Consider the following 14,033-nt stretch of genomic DNA (forward strand, 5'->3'; position numbering starts at 1 on the left):
CATGATAAAATGCACATGCAACTATATGCAACATACTAACATGCAAAATAAAAAAAAACTACATGACAAATATGCAACTATATGAACTAAACTATCATGAATATGCATCTATATGGACTCACACAAACATATTACTTAACTACCACCCCCAAACTTAAAATTTTCACTGTCCTCGGTGAAGGTAATAGTAAGAAATAAAGGCATACCTACTCAGAATCATGATGGTCATTAGCCTCCGCGGGTGGAGTGTCAGGAGGCGGGTAAACAGAATCCTTACCAAAAACTGGCCACTTAATATCAACTCACATGGCTCTAAAAGTTGTGCCCAACGCCTGGGTAAGATTATGCGCAAACCTTCTATGAATGTCTCGCCAAGCGCCTATACTACGCTGAACCCAAACCAGCATTGTCCTCTACCTCTTCCTGCTGCGAAGAACCGGCTTCACCCATTTGATGTCCCCATGCCGCTCTGCATGCCTAAAAAAACCACCAGCATATGTCTGATCGGCTGGTTGGCCACCAAGCAAGTGATCATAGGTGTAGCCTAGTCCCTTCTCATCAGCTTTCCCACCAAACCACTCCTGCATCATTGCGATCGTCGAACTGTCAATAGGGGCACTAGATAACTGAAGCTACTCATGTGCGGGCCAATAAAATCCCACCGCCACACAAAGATTTGTCACAATCGACGCATATAGTATAAAACCCGTAGTGCTCCCACGTAGAAACCTCAGAATACCCTGATAAATAATTGAGCCAAGATCCACATAATCGCCCTGCAATATCCCCCACAACAGCTTTGCCCCATCCACAATAACATCATGTACATGAGAAGAAGACATGATGTTCGCACTGATAAAAGAGTTCCAAGAACGAGAAAACCTGTTCATGCATGAGGCGGGAAAAGTGGCATACTCGTTCGAACCCCTCTTGAACTTCCAGTGAGTGTTTGGGACACACAGCGCAGCAACAATCATGTCCAAGTCAAAATCCTCACCGGTCTTAGTCACCCAATCCTCTTGAGCCGAATGTCTCTCGGGTTGGTTGATCACCCTCCGAATAGCCTCCGGCGTATAAACCACCATCAATCCCCGCACCACCGAGTACCCGTTCTTATCCTCCTTCGCATTCGCATAAAACTCGCGAACTACACTCATAGGCACAACAGCAGGTGCCTCACAAAAAGCAACCCAAACCATCTCAAGAATCATCTCAAGCAACTTACCATCCTTCCCCGATGGTAGAAAATCCCTCTCCTTCGCTATCGGCTTCGATAATAACCTTATATACTTTGCTTCAGCCTCAGGAGTAGCAAATTGAGGCCTCATACCACCAACACTCGAAGAATCGGTGTTGCTGCTGCTAACTTGAATTCTTGCTCTCTTTGGTGCCATTGGATTTGAATAATTTGAGAAAAAAGAAGTGTATAAGAGAGATTTAGAGTTTGAGAATTGAAAAGTATGGTGGAGATGCTTGTGTATAAGTGTATGTATACATAGGGATTATGAATTATAAGTGGGATATAATTGTAGGATAGTGGGGATAATGGGTTTGATTAGGAGAAGGAGTTTGGGGTAATTGATGAGGGAAAATCGGCTGGTGTTTCGATTTTGTATTGAATTTTCATTTTTCTGCCTTTTTTTTCTTTTACAGAGGGTCAGCGCGGCCTCCCCTCCCCGCCAAGCAGCGCGGGTGCACCATTTTCGCGGCCGCCCCGCTTCATAGCACGGGCGCGCCGTGCTTCTGTACTTTCAGCGCGACCGCCCCGCCAGGCAGAGCGGGCGCGCCATGCTTCTGGAAAAAACACCCTGTTTTTCTATTTTTCTAATTTTTTGTCTTATCTTATGCTTTTTCTTCCTTCTATCTTCTACTAATTTACAACAAGCTTGGGTTGCCTCCCAAGAAGTGCTTGGTTTACGTCGCTAGCTTGACGTAGAATTCCGAGATCAAGTGGACAATAAAACGGCACTAACCACCTCACAATTTTCTGTATTCTCATAGTAGTGCTTTAGACGCTATCCATTTACCTTGAATGATTGGCCTGGATCATTCTCAAAAATCTCCACTGCTCCATGTGGAAACACAGTTTTGATAACAAACGGCCCTGACCACCTCGACTTTAATTTCCCAGAAAAAAGACGGAGACGAGAGTTGAACAAAAGAATTCGTTGCCCCAACACAAATGATTTGAGTACTAGACCCATATCGTGCCACCTCTTGACTTTCTTCTTATACATTTTGTTGTTCTCAAACGCTAGAAGTCGAAACTCGTCGAGTTCATTCAATTGAAGCATCCTTTTCTTACCAACTGCATCCATATCAAGGTTCAATTTCTTCAAAGCCCAATATGCTTTATGCTCTAGCTCCACAGGAAAATGACATCCCATACCATAAACCAATTGAAACGGAGACATGCCTAGCGGAGTCTTGAATGATGTTCGATAAGCCCAAATAGCTTCATCCAGCTTCAAAGACCAATCTTTTCTCGATGGACATACAACTTTCTCCAGAATACGCTTGATCTTTCTATTAGACAGCTCAACTTGACCATTAGTCTGAGGATGATAGGATGTAGCAATGTGATGATTCACATTTTTATCTCTACATCATTGCAGTGAACTTGCGATTGCAGAAATGCGATCCCTCGTCACTGATTATGATTCTTGGAGTTCCAAATCTTGTGAATATCTGCTTGTGAAGAAAATTTAGCACTACCTTCGCATCATTCATCGGAAAAGCTTTAACTTCCACCCATTTCGAGACATAATCAACTGCCAACAAGATATACTAATTATTACAAGATGAGACAAATGGCCCCATGAAGTCAATACCCCAAACATCGAAGACCTCAACCTTGAGTAGCACATTAAGAGGCATCTTATTCTTCTTAGACATATTACCAACACGCTGGCAGCGATCACACTTCGAAATGAACTTATGTGCATCCTTAAACAATGTAGGCCAGAAGAATCCTGCTTGAAGGATACAAGATGTTGTCTTTTCTCCACCATAGTGACCTCCATAAAAAGTCGAATGACAGTCTCATAAGATTCCCTCCATTTTGCTGTACGAAATACATCTCCTGATGATTTGGTCAGCTCCTTGACGAAACAAAAATGGCTCATCCCACATGTACCACTTCACCTCATGAAGAAACTTCTTCCTTTGAGAAGAAGACAAGTCTGGAGGCATAATGTTGCTCACAAGGTAGTTCACAATGTCTGCGAACCACGGTTCTTCTTCTTGCAACCCAAACAACTGCTCATCGGGAAAAGACTCATTTATCAATGTCTTATCCTATGAAGCCATATTTGGATCTTCTAAATGAGAGAGATGATCAACAACTTGATTCTCAGTACCTTTCATATCCTTGATCTCTAACTCAAACTCCTGAAGTAAAAGAACCTATCGAATGAATCTAGGCTTCGAGTCCTTCTTCGAGATGAGATAGCGAATAGCAGCGTGATCAGTGAAAACTGTCACCTTCGTCCCAAGCAAATAAGATCGAAACTTCTTAAAACCATAGACAATGGCCAGGAGTTCCTTCTCAGTAGTAGTATAGTTCAGTTGAGCACTATTGAGGGTCTTATTAACATAGTAGACCACATGAAATATATTGTTCTTCATTTTCCCAAGAACTGCTCCAACTGCATAGTCACTTGCTTCGCATATCATTTTAAAAGGTTCATTCCAATCAGGTGCAGTTATGAAAGGTGTCGTGATCAAACTCTTTTTTAAGCTCTCAAATGCAGCTCAACACTCATCATCAAACTTGAAAGGAACATCTTTTTCTATAAAATTGCACAATGGTTTAGAGATTTTAGAGAAGTCCTTGATGAATCGCCGATAGAAACCTGCATGACCAAGAAATATGTGGATCCCTTTAACAGAAATTGGTAAAGGAAGGTTTTCAATGACCCCCACCTTGGCTTTATCCACCTCAAGACCATTACTAGAGATTTTGTGCCCAAGAATGATGCTATGTTGCACCATAAAGTGAAATTTCTCCCAGTTGAGAACCAGATTGGTCTCAACATACCTTTTAAGAACCGCGCCAAGATTTTGCAAGCACTCGTCGAAAGAATCTCCGAACACAGAAAAATCATCCATGAACACCTCCATATTCTGACCAATCATGTCAGAGAAGATAGCCATCATGCATCTCTGAAATGTGGCAGGTGCACCACATAACCCAAAAGAAACTCTTTTGAAGGCAAAAGTACCAAACGGACAAGTGAAGGTAGTTTTTTCTTGATCTTCTCGAGCAATGCAAATCTGATTATAACCCGAGTAGCCATCCAAAAGATAGTAGTACTCATGCCCAACCAACTTGTCAATCATCTGATCAATAAAAGGAAGAGGAAAGCGATCCTTCCTTGTGGCCTTGTTCAGCTTCCTATATTCCATGCAAACTCTCCACCCCGTGACTGTTCGAGTAGGATTGAGCTCATTCTTCTCATTAGCAACCACTGTGATGCCTCCTTTCTTTGGGACACACTGAACTGGGGTCACCCAAGAACTGTCAGAAATAGGATAGATGATCCCTGCATCTAGCCATTTGAGAATTTTCTTCTTCACGACCTCTTTCATGATCGGATTTAGCCTTCTTTGTTGCTCAACAGTTGGCTTACTTCATTCCTCTAGCAGAATTTTATGCATGCAATAAGAAGGGTTGATTCCCTTGGTATCTGCTATAATCCATCCAATTGCCGATTTGAACTCTCTCAGAATTCTCAAGAGCTTTTCCTCATCACTACCTGAAAGGTCAGATGCAATAATAATAGGCAAAGTAGATTCATCACCTAAAAAAATACCTTAAGTGTTCATGCAATGGTTTGAGCTCGAGTGTAGGAGCTTCCTCAATAAATGGCTTGAGACACCCCTCAGCATTCTTGAGTTCTGACATTCCAAGAGATTCAAAAGGTATATCCAGCTTTCGCTTCCAAGGAAAAGCATATAAATACTGCAACTGCTCATCACATTCATCATCTTCACTATCTGAATTTCCCAACAAGGCTTTCTCTAAGGCATCAGACCTTAGCATTTGATCAAGTTTTGAAGTAACCACAGAATCGACCAATTCCAATTTTAAGCACTCCTCATTATCAGTAGGGAATTTCATGGCATTGAATACATTAAAAGTCATGTCCTGATCCAGGCCTCGCATAGTGAGCTCACCCTTCTGCACATCAATCAAGGTTCGGCCAGTAGCCAAGAATGGTCTTCCCAAGATTATGGGAATCTTTTTGTCCTCCTCAAAATCAAGAATTAAAAAGTCAGCACGAAAGATGAGTTTATCCACCTTGACCAAGACATCCTCCACAATGCCTCGTGGATATGTAATAGAATGATCGGCCAACTGCAAGGACATATATGTAGGCTTCGGATCAGGAAATCCAACCTCTTGAAGACAGACAAAGGCATCAGATCGATGCTAGCTCCCAAATCACACAAACATTTTTCGAATAACAAGTTTCCGATGGTGCAAGGAATAGTGAAGTTTCCGGGATCTTTAAGCTTCGGAGGCAACTTCTGTTGCAACACAACATTGCATTCTTTCGTAAGAGCAACGGTCTCTAAGTCATCGAGCTTCACTTTCCGAGAGAGAATACCTTTCATAAACTTCACATAGCTAGGCATTTGTTCAAGAGCTTCAGCGAAAGGTATGTTGATATGAAGTTTCTTGAACACCTCTATAAACTTAGCAAACTGCTTATCCAACTTTTGCTTCTGCAGCCTCTTAGGAAAAGGAGGTGGAGGATAGATCTGCTTCTCCCCTGTATTACCCTCAGGAGGAGTGTGTTCCATAGTTTTCTTCCTTGATTCCACTTCTGCTTCCTCTGGCACATCTTCTTCAGCCACAACTTCATCTTCTGGAACTTGAGATTTTTCGGGGTGTGTAACCTTCCCAGACCTCAATCTAATTGTCTTAACCTGCTCGTTTGCTTCGTTCTTGCCTGAAACTTCTGTGTCACTAGGGAGAGTACCTGGTTGTCGATTTAGCAAGGCATTGGCAATCTGCCCGATTTGATTCTCCAAGGTCTTAATAGAAACCAATTGGCTCTTTCACATGAGCCTCAACTCCTCCAATTCATATTTTTCATTAGATTGTTGAAGTTGGAGTTATTCTCTTGGTGCATATTGCGGTTGTTGAAAACCAGGAGGGTTATATTGCTTTGCTGCATATTGTTGATAAGGCTATTGCACCGCATTCTGATTGTTGCTCCAACTGAAGTTAGGATGATTATGGTTGTTAGGATAATAGGTGGCTGGAACTGGTTGATGTGACCTCTGAATCACCTTATGGTCCTTCACTAGCCTCCTACTATCCAACACCCTAAGGGGACTCAAATCAAAAGTGCCATGCTTATTGACTTGAGGCTACTGCCTATGCACTTTAGCTTGTCCAAGAGCTTTTTTGAGTTATGATACATGAAATACCGGGTGAACCCAGGAAGTAGTAGGTAATTCCAACCTGTAAGCCACTTTACCTACTTTTTCCAAGATCTTGTAGAGTCCAAATAACTTGTCTGACAATTTGTGGTTCTTTTTTATAGCCACGGTGATTTGTCTGTAGGGTTGGAGTTTGAGATAAACCCAATCTCCTACCTCAAGGTCTTTTACAGGCCTGTTGTGGCCTGCATAACTCTTCATTCTATCTTGAGCCACCACCAATATCTCCTTAAGTGTTGCCCACTGCTGTTGCCTTTCTGCTAGCATTGTCTTCAGAGAAGAAATATTTGTTTGCACCCTTTCCTGACCTAAAAAGATGCCTAGATTTAACTCCATATATAATCTCAAATAGAGTAGATAGAATATTGGTGTTATACCACCATTCTTCAGCAGGCAGCCAAGAAGCCCAATGCTTGGAGCTTGACTTGTCATGCTCTCAGATACTGCTCCAAAACACTGATTCACCCTCTCTGTGCATGTTATAACGAAAACACGCGCTAAAATTACACGCAAGTATACGCGTTCACAAGTATAATAAAATTCTTTCTAGTTCGTTCCCATAGAGACTAGTTTAGGTTAAATTCAATTTATGCACTTATGCAACAATGATATGGCTATCGTTCAATGCTAAGACAAATAATAATTGGGTTTTGATTAACTAAGAGATTATACTAATTAACTTTAACTAAGATAATTGAGGTTAAATTACTTATATGAGACAAACATGGGATTCTAACTTCATTACTACTTTATTCAAAATCATTGTTCTTAACCTTAGCATGCAATGGTGATGATAACTAATCAGATAACACGAAACTAGTAAACGCCAACTTCCGTTGTACCCTAGTACCAGACATCCACAAAAGAGATAGAAGCTGAATAGACATCAAATATATTGAGACCCTATATGTCTATAGAATTTGACAACATAAAGGTTTAATGCGCAAGTTATCTATCTTGATTACATAGGGCAAGTAAGATGGTTAAAATTACCTACGAATCATGCATAACAAATACATGAACCTATGCTAGCATGGCAAGTTCTAAACCTCTAAATTCACTGTCGCTTCAATGGAGATTAACACGCTATCTTATAAGTTCGCGACTTTCATAAGACGAATAAACACAACCAATACTAGGATATCATACAATTACCACACACTAAGATATCAAAACAAATTAACTATAGAATTCTATAAGTAAATCCGTTAGAACCCTATGATAATAATTAGTTCATAACCGAACTCATCATTACCGTGAGTTTCGATGAAAGCATGGTATAATAAACTAAGTCTTTAGAAACTGAATAAATAATTAAAGTATGTAATCAAGAGTAATAGGTTCAACAATCAAGAAAACAAGCACCCAAGATTACAACTTAAACAAAGAATCACAAGTAAAAAACAAGCTTTTCTTCTCCTTAGTTAAATTTATGCTCATAGGCCTTCTCACCGTCTTCTCCTTTGTCTCCGTTGTGAAAAATGTCTTAAAAAGATCTTTATATAGCAGCCCATCTGATCAGGAGTCCAAAATATCAGCCTTCTAATCAATTCAGGATTCCGGGATTTCGACCCGGCACGGCCGCTTATTTCGACCCGTCGCGGCCGCCCTGGACTTGGGCGCGACCGCTCTGAGCTACTGGAAATTCTGCAATTTTCTTATTTCTTTGACTTCTTATGCTAGTTTCTTTCACGCAATCATCCGAGGCTCCATCTTAACACTCTTCTAAGCATAAAAATAATGCAAAACCATTCATGTTTCCGATATTGCCCTGAAATGCAAAACTCTACAAAAACACATCAAATACACAAAGAACTTGAGTACAAAACACCAATTCGAGCCTTTACGAAGCGTTCTTAGTGGACATAAATGAGAATATTTGCTAAACCTATGTACCACTACCCATATAACTTCAAAACCAGAAGATTTAGGGAGTCATGTGATAAAATCCAAGGAAATATCTCTCCGAGGCTCTTGAAATATTGTTAATGGTTGTAACAGTCCACGTTTATGTTGAGTGACATTTATGACACTTTATTATGCTCCGTAAAGCTTTGAATCGGTGTATTTGTACTCGAGTTGTTGGTGTTTTTACGTGTTTTTGTAGTGTTTTTGCATTGCAAGTATTTTCCATGTAATCAGGTAAATTAACATGGTTGTAGTGCTAATTTGGTGTTGTAAAAAAGGCTCGTGAAAAGACCGGCTCAAATCAGCAAGGAGAAAAAAAGAAATCAGAAATTTATTCAGGAGGACGGCGCGCCCACGCTGAAGTAGCGCGCGGCCGCGCCCAATGAGCAGAAACTCAGCGTGCCCGCGCTGGTCAAGCGCGCGGCCACGCTAGGTCGGGGTAGCAGAATTTTATTTCTATAGGGATTTTGAGAATTTGAAGCCCTGGTCAATCCTACAGCATATATATATATATAAAGATGTTTTTCATAAGGAGAGACGTAACAGAGCTTAAGGAGAAGACGACAAAAAGACCTATAGTACAATTTAATGAAGGCGAAGAAGATCTAGTTTATTCTTGTGAATCTTTGTTCTAAGTTGTAATATTGGATGCTCGTTTCTTGTTTTGTTGAACCTAATACTCTAGATTTCGTACTTGGTTTATTATTTTTTTATAAAGACTACGTTTATTTTACCATGCTTTCATCGGAACCCACGTTGATGATGAGTCCGATTATGGGCTAATCGTTATCGCGGGGTTCTAGCAGATTTATTTATGGATTTCTTTAGTTGATTTGTTTCGATGCCTTAGTGTGTGGTGATTATATGATAACCTAGTATTGGTTGTGCTTATTCGTCTTATGAGCGTCGCGAACTTATAAGATAACTTGTTAATTCTTAATGATGTGAAAGTGAATTTAAGGATTTAGAACTTGCCATGCTAGCATAGGTTCATGTATTATTGTTATGCATGATTCCTAGGTAATTTTAACCATCTTACTTGCCCTATGTAATCACAATAGATAACTTGTGCATTAAACCGTTATGTTGTCAAATTCTATAGACATATAGGGTCTCAATATAATTAGTGACTATTCAGCTTCTATCTCTTTTGTATATGTCTGGTAGTATGGTATACGTACAGTGAAAGTTTGCGATTATCAGTTTCGTGTTATCTGATTAGTGTCATCACCATTACATGCTAAGGTTAAGAACAAAAAGGCTACTGAATGAAATACTTAATGAAGTTAGAATCCCATGTTTGTGTCATATATTATTCAACTCTCTTTACTCTCTTTAGTTAATGTTATTTAGTATAATTCTCAATAGTTAATCGTAGTATAATCAAAACCAAAATTATTATTCGTCTTAGCATTGAATAATAGCCATATCATTGTTTCATAAGTGCATAAATCACAAACTTAACCTAAACCAGTCTCTGTGGGAACAAATCTGATTTATATCTTATACTACTTGTGAACGCGTATTTTGCGTGAATTGCATGGCCGCGCCGATTTGGCAGAAGGTGAGCGCGCCCGCGCTAGTCTAGCGCGCGGCCGCGCTGGGGTCCTGATTCAGAAAAAAATGGCAGTTTGTGAATAGAAAATCGGGGTTTATGCTAATGCGAAGGGGGAGAAGAACGGTTTCACTGTGGTTAGGGGGTGACGGTGGAGTACAGTGCGGATGCGATAAGGAGGGTGATTGAGCAACCCGCGAGGAATCCCGGTCAGGATACCTTGAATGATAAGACTTCGGAGGACTTTGATTTGGATTTGATAGTTGCTACTCTTTTTGTGCATGAGACTCATTGGAGGTTCAAGAGGGGCATGACTGATTATTCCACGTTCCCTGCTTCGTGCATGAACATGTTTGCACGTGATTGGAATTCGTTTATTTGTGCTAACATCATGCCATCATCTCATGTGCATGATATTACTGTAGAGCGAGATCGTCTGTTGTGGGGTATTCTTCAGGGCGACTATGTGGACCTTGGGATGGTTATTTATCAGCGTATTTTGAGGTTCTTGCGAGGAGGTACTACGGGTTCTATACTCTATGTGTCCGTTGTGACGAAGCTGTGCGTGGCAGTTGGTGTTCATTGGCCTGCACATGAGCAGCTGCAGCTTCCCAGTGCTCCTATCGATAGTTCTACGATGCTGAACATGACAGAGTGGTATGGTGGGAAGCCCGGTCCTAAGGGGCTTGGTTATTCTTATGACCATCTACCAGGTGGAAGGCCAGCGGATCAGACTTATGCTGGTGGGACTTTACAAGCTCATCGAGCAGCATGGAGAGCTCAGTTGGGAGAGGAGGCTGGTCCTTCAGGATCGCAACAACAGCATGAGGAGGAAGTAGGAGCAGATGTTGGAGCTGGTTTGAGCATAACGAATTATAGGCGTCTAGCGAGGAGGATGGATATGATGCATGACATCCATAGTCGGTTTGCACATGATCTCACCTAGGCATTTGGGACTGCATTCAAGGCCACCGGTGTTGACATCTAGTGACCAGTATATGGTGAGGACTCCGTGTATCCACCTCCAGACACGCCTGACACTCCACCCGTTGAGGGTGATGATCCTGATTCTAAGTAGGTATGCCTGATTCAATACGATTACTGATAAGTGGTATTTTATACCACTTAGAACGTCTTAAAATAGCTTAAATTGGTGTCTTGAAATCAAGTATTTTGTGTATTTGATACGTTTTTCTAGTGTTTGTTCATTTCAGGGTATTAGTTGCATTTCTGAGGAGTAATCATCAAGAATAAGCCTTGGCATGTGTTCAGCATTGCGAGAGGAAAGAAAGGGGCAGATTACAGCGAAGAAACGGAGCAAACTCAGGAAAATTCCAGTAGGGTCCTGAGCGCCCGCTCAGCCATGCTGAGCGGCCGCGCAGAAAGCTGAGCGCCCGCTCAGCTATGCTGAGCGGCCGCACAGGGTCGGGAAATTTGATAAATTATTTTAGACTTCTACTTCTGTTTGGCTTCCAACTTCTATGTAATCTGAGTTTTGTGGGACTATTATATAAGTAGATTTAGAGACGTTTTCACGAGGTTGGATCGTGGTATTAAGCAAGGAGAAAAGGAGACAAGGAAGAAGACCGTGTTAGCACACCGCAACGAAGAGGAAGCATATTTTCTTGTGATTCTTATTTCGTTGTAATGTTGGATGCTAGTTTTCTTTGCTTTGAACCTATTACTCTTGTGACGTACTCTGGTTTAATATAATTAGTTTAGTTATTATTCTCTTGTGTTTGTTTATCATGTTTTCATATGAACCCATGATGACGATAAGTGCTATCATGGGCTAATCGTGATCATGGGGTCGTAACGGATTTACTATGAAATTCTTTAGTTAGTTGTTTAATACCTTAGTGTGTGATGATTGTATGATATCTAGTATTGGTTGTGCGTATTCGTCTTATGTGCGTCGCGAACATATAAGATAGGGTGTTAATCTCTTGTGAAGCGACAGTGGATCTCGAGATTTAGAACTTGCCATGCTAGGATAGGTTCATGTATGATGTGCATGATTAGTGGGTAACTCTAACCGTTTTATTCACCCTGTGTAATCAAAAGGAATAACTTGTGCTACAATCGTTATGTTGTCAATTTCTGTAGACATATAGGAACTCAACATAATTGATGCCTATTCAACTTCTATCTTAATTGTGGATGCTTGGTAGAATGGTATTAGTACAATGAAAGTTGGCTTTTATCAGTTTCGTGTTATTCGATTAATATCATAATTGTTGCATGCTAAGGGTAATAACAATAACTATTGAAGGAAGTAGTAATGAAGTTGTGATCTCATGAGTGTTTTAATATTGTTAATTCGAAGTGTTAATTAAGTGATTAATTAAGTAGTTAATTGTAGTTAATATTTAGTCAATAATTTTAAGTGTTAGTGTCTTAACATTGAGAAGTAATCATACATTGGTGAGTGAGTTTAATTGAACAGTAATTAGTCTGAGTCTCTGTGGGAACGAACTAGAAAGTATTCTATATTACTTGTGAACGCGTATACTTGCGTGAATATTAGCGTGTTTTCGCCCTAACAAGTTTTTGGCACCGCTGCCGGGGACTCGGCGTATTTGTTTAGTTTATGTACTTACCATCATTGGTCGTTAGGACTCAGTGATTAAGACGTAATTGTTACTTATTGTTTCTGGTTGTGTTTCACGTACTATAGCGAGCGTTTATGCAAACTCGTTCTCGTTCTCGTACTCGCAAGAGGACTTTAGATACAGCTGAGGAGACAGACGAAGTTCTTGATATTCCGGAGAAGATAGATTTTGAAGATTTGGATTCAGGAAGTGAGCAGAAAGAACCAGTAATCATGGGTGATCTTATTGTTCAGGCCGATCCAGCCCTTATGGACTTTTCTTGGCCTAAAATTGATGACATTCAGTCAAGCATTCTTCATCCGGCTATTCAAGCTAACACCTTTGAAATCAAGCTGGGCACTATTCAGATGGTGAAGAATTCTGTTTCTTTTGGAGGTGCTGCGACTGAAGACCCCAACATGCACATAAGGAATTTTATCGAGATCTGTAGTACTTTCAAGTATAATGGCGTGACTGATGAGGCTATCAAGCTGAGGCTTTTCCCATTCTCACTGAGGGACAAAGCTAAGGACTGGTTACATTCTGAACCAGCTGGGTCCATCACTACTTGGCAAGATCTTGTGCAAAAGTTTTTGGTGAAGTTTTATCCGATGGCACAGACTGCTGCTATGAGAAGTGCTCTTACTCAGTTTGCGCAACAACCTACAGAATCTATGTGCGAAGCTTGGGAACGATACAAGGAAATGTTGAGAAAGTGTCCACATCATGGAATGCCCGATTGGATGGTGATCACTGGTTTCTATGATGGTTTGGGGGCCCAATCTCGGCCCATGCTCGATGCAGCAGCTGGAGGCGCCTTGTGGGCCAAAAGCTATACTGAGGCTTATAATCTTATCGAGACTATGGCTGCAAATGAACACCAAAACCCAACTCAGAGGATGATTCCTGGGAAGGTAGCAGGTATTCTGGAAGTCAATGCAGCCACCGCTATTGCAGCGCAGCTCCAGGCGCTGTCGATGAAGGTTGATTCTCTAGCTACATATGGAGTTAATCAAATAGCTATGGTCTGTGAGCTTTATGCAGGTTCTCATGCTACGGATCAGTGTTCTCTTGTCAACGAATATGTTCAGTATGTGAACAATTATCAGCGACAATAGCAGCCTGTGCCGGCTACTTATCATCCTAACAACAGAAATTATCCAAATTTCAGCTGGGGTAATAATCAGAATGCTATTCAGCCACCATATCAGCAAGGTGTGAGTAAACAGTTTAATCCACCTGGATTCTAGCAACCACAACAGTATGCTCAAAGGCAATCATATCCTCAACAGGGAAGTGCAGCTGCACCTACTAGTGCTGATTTTGAGGAACTTAAGCTGTTATGCAAGAGTCAGGCGGTTTCTATTAAGACCTTGGAAAATCAAATCGGTCAAATAGCCAATGCAATGCTCAATCGTCAACCTGGAACACTTCCCAGTGACACGGAAATACCAGGCAGGAAGGAAGCTAAAGAGCAAGTCAAGGCTATTACCTTAAGGTCTGGGAAAGTTGCTGATGCTGAAATG

At 41.0% G+C, this 14,033-nt stretch overlaps 1 non-coding gene across 1 annotated transcript; it reads right to left on the reverse strand.

Moving 5' to 3' along the window:
* Positions 1–13,133: 13,133 nt before the first annotated feature.
* Positions 13,134–13,240, reverse strand: LOC141709359 (small nucleolar RNA R71). The gene has a single exon (XR_012569941.1). It is a non-coding gene; the product is annotated as a small nucleolar RNA R71 (small nucleolar RNA).
* Between the last annotated feature and the right edge of the window lie 793 nt (positions 13,241–14,033).

This window comes from Apium graveolens, chromosome 2 (genome assembly GCF_009905375.1).
Source record: "Apium graveolens cultivar Ventura chromosome 2, ASM990537v1, whole genome shotgun sequence".
In the NCBI taxonomy this organism is placed as follows: Eukaryota; Viridiplantae; Streptophyta; class Magnoliopsida; order Apiales; family Apiaceae; genus Apium; species Apium graveolens.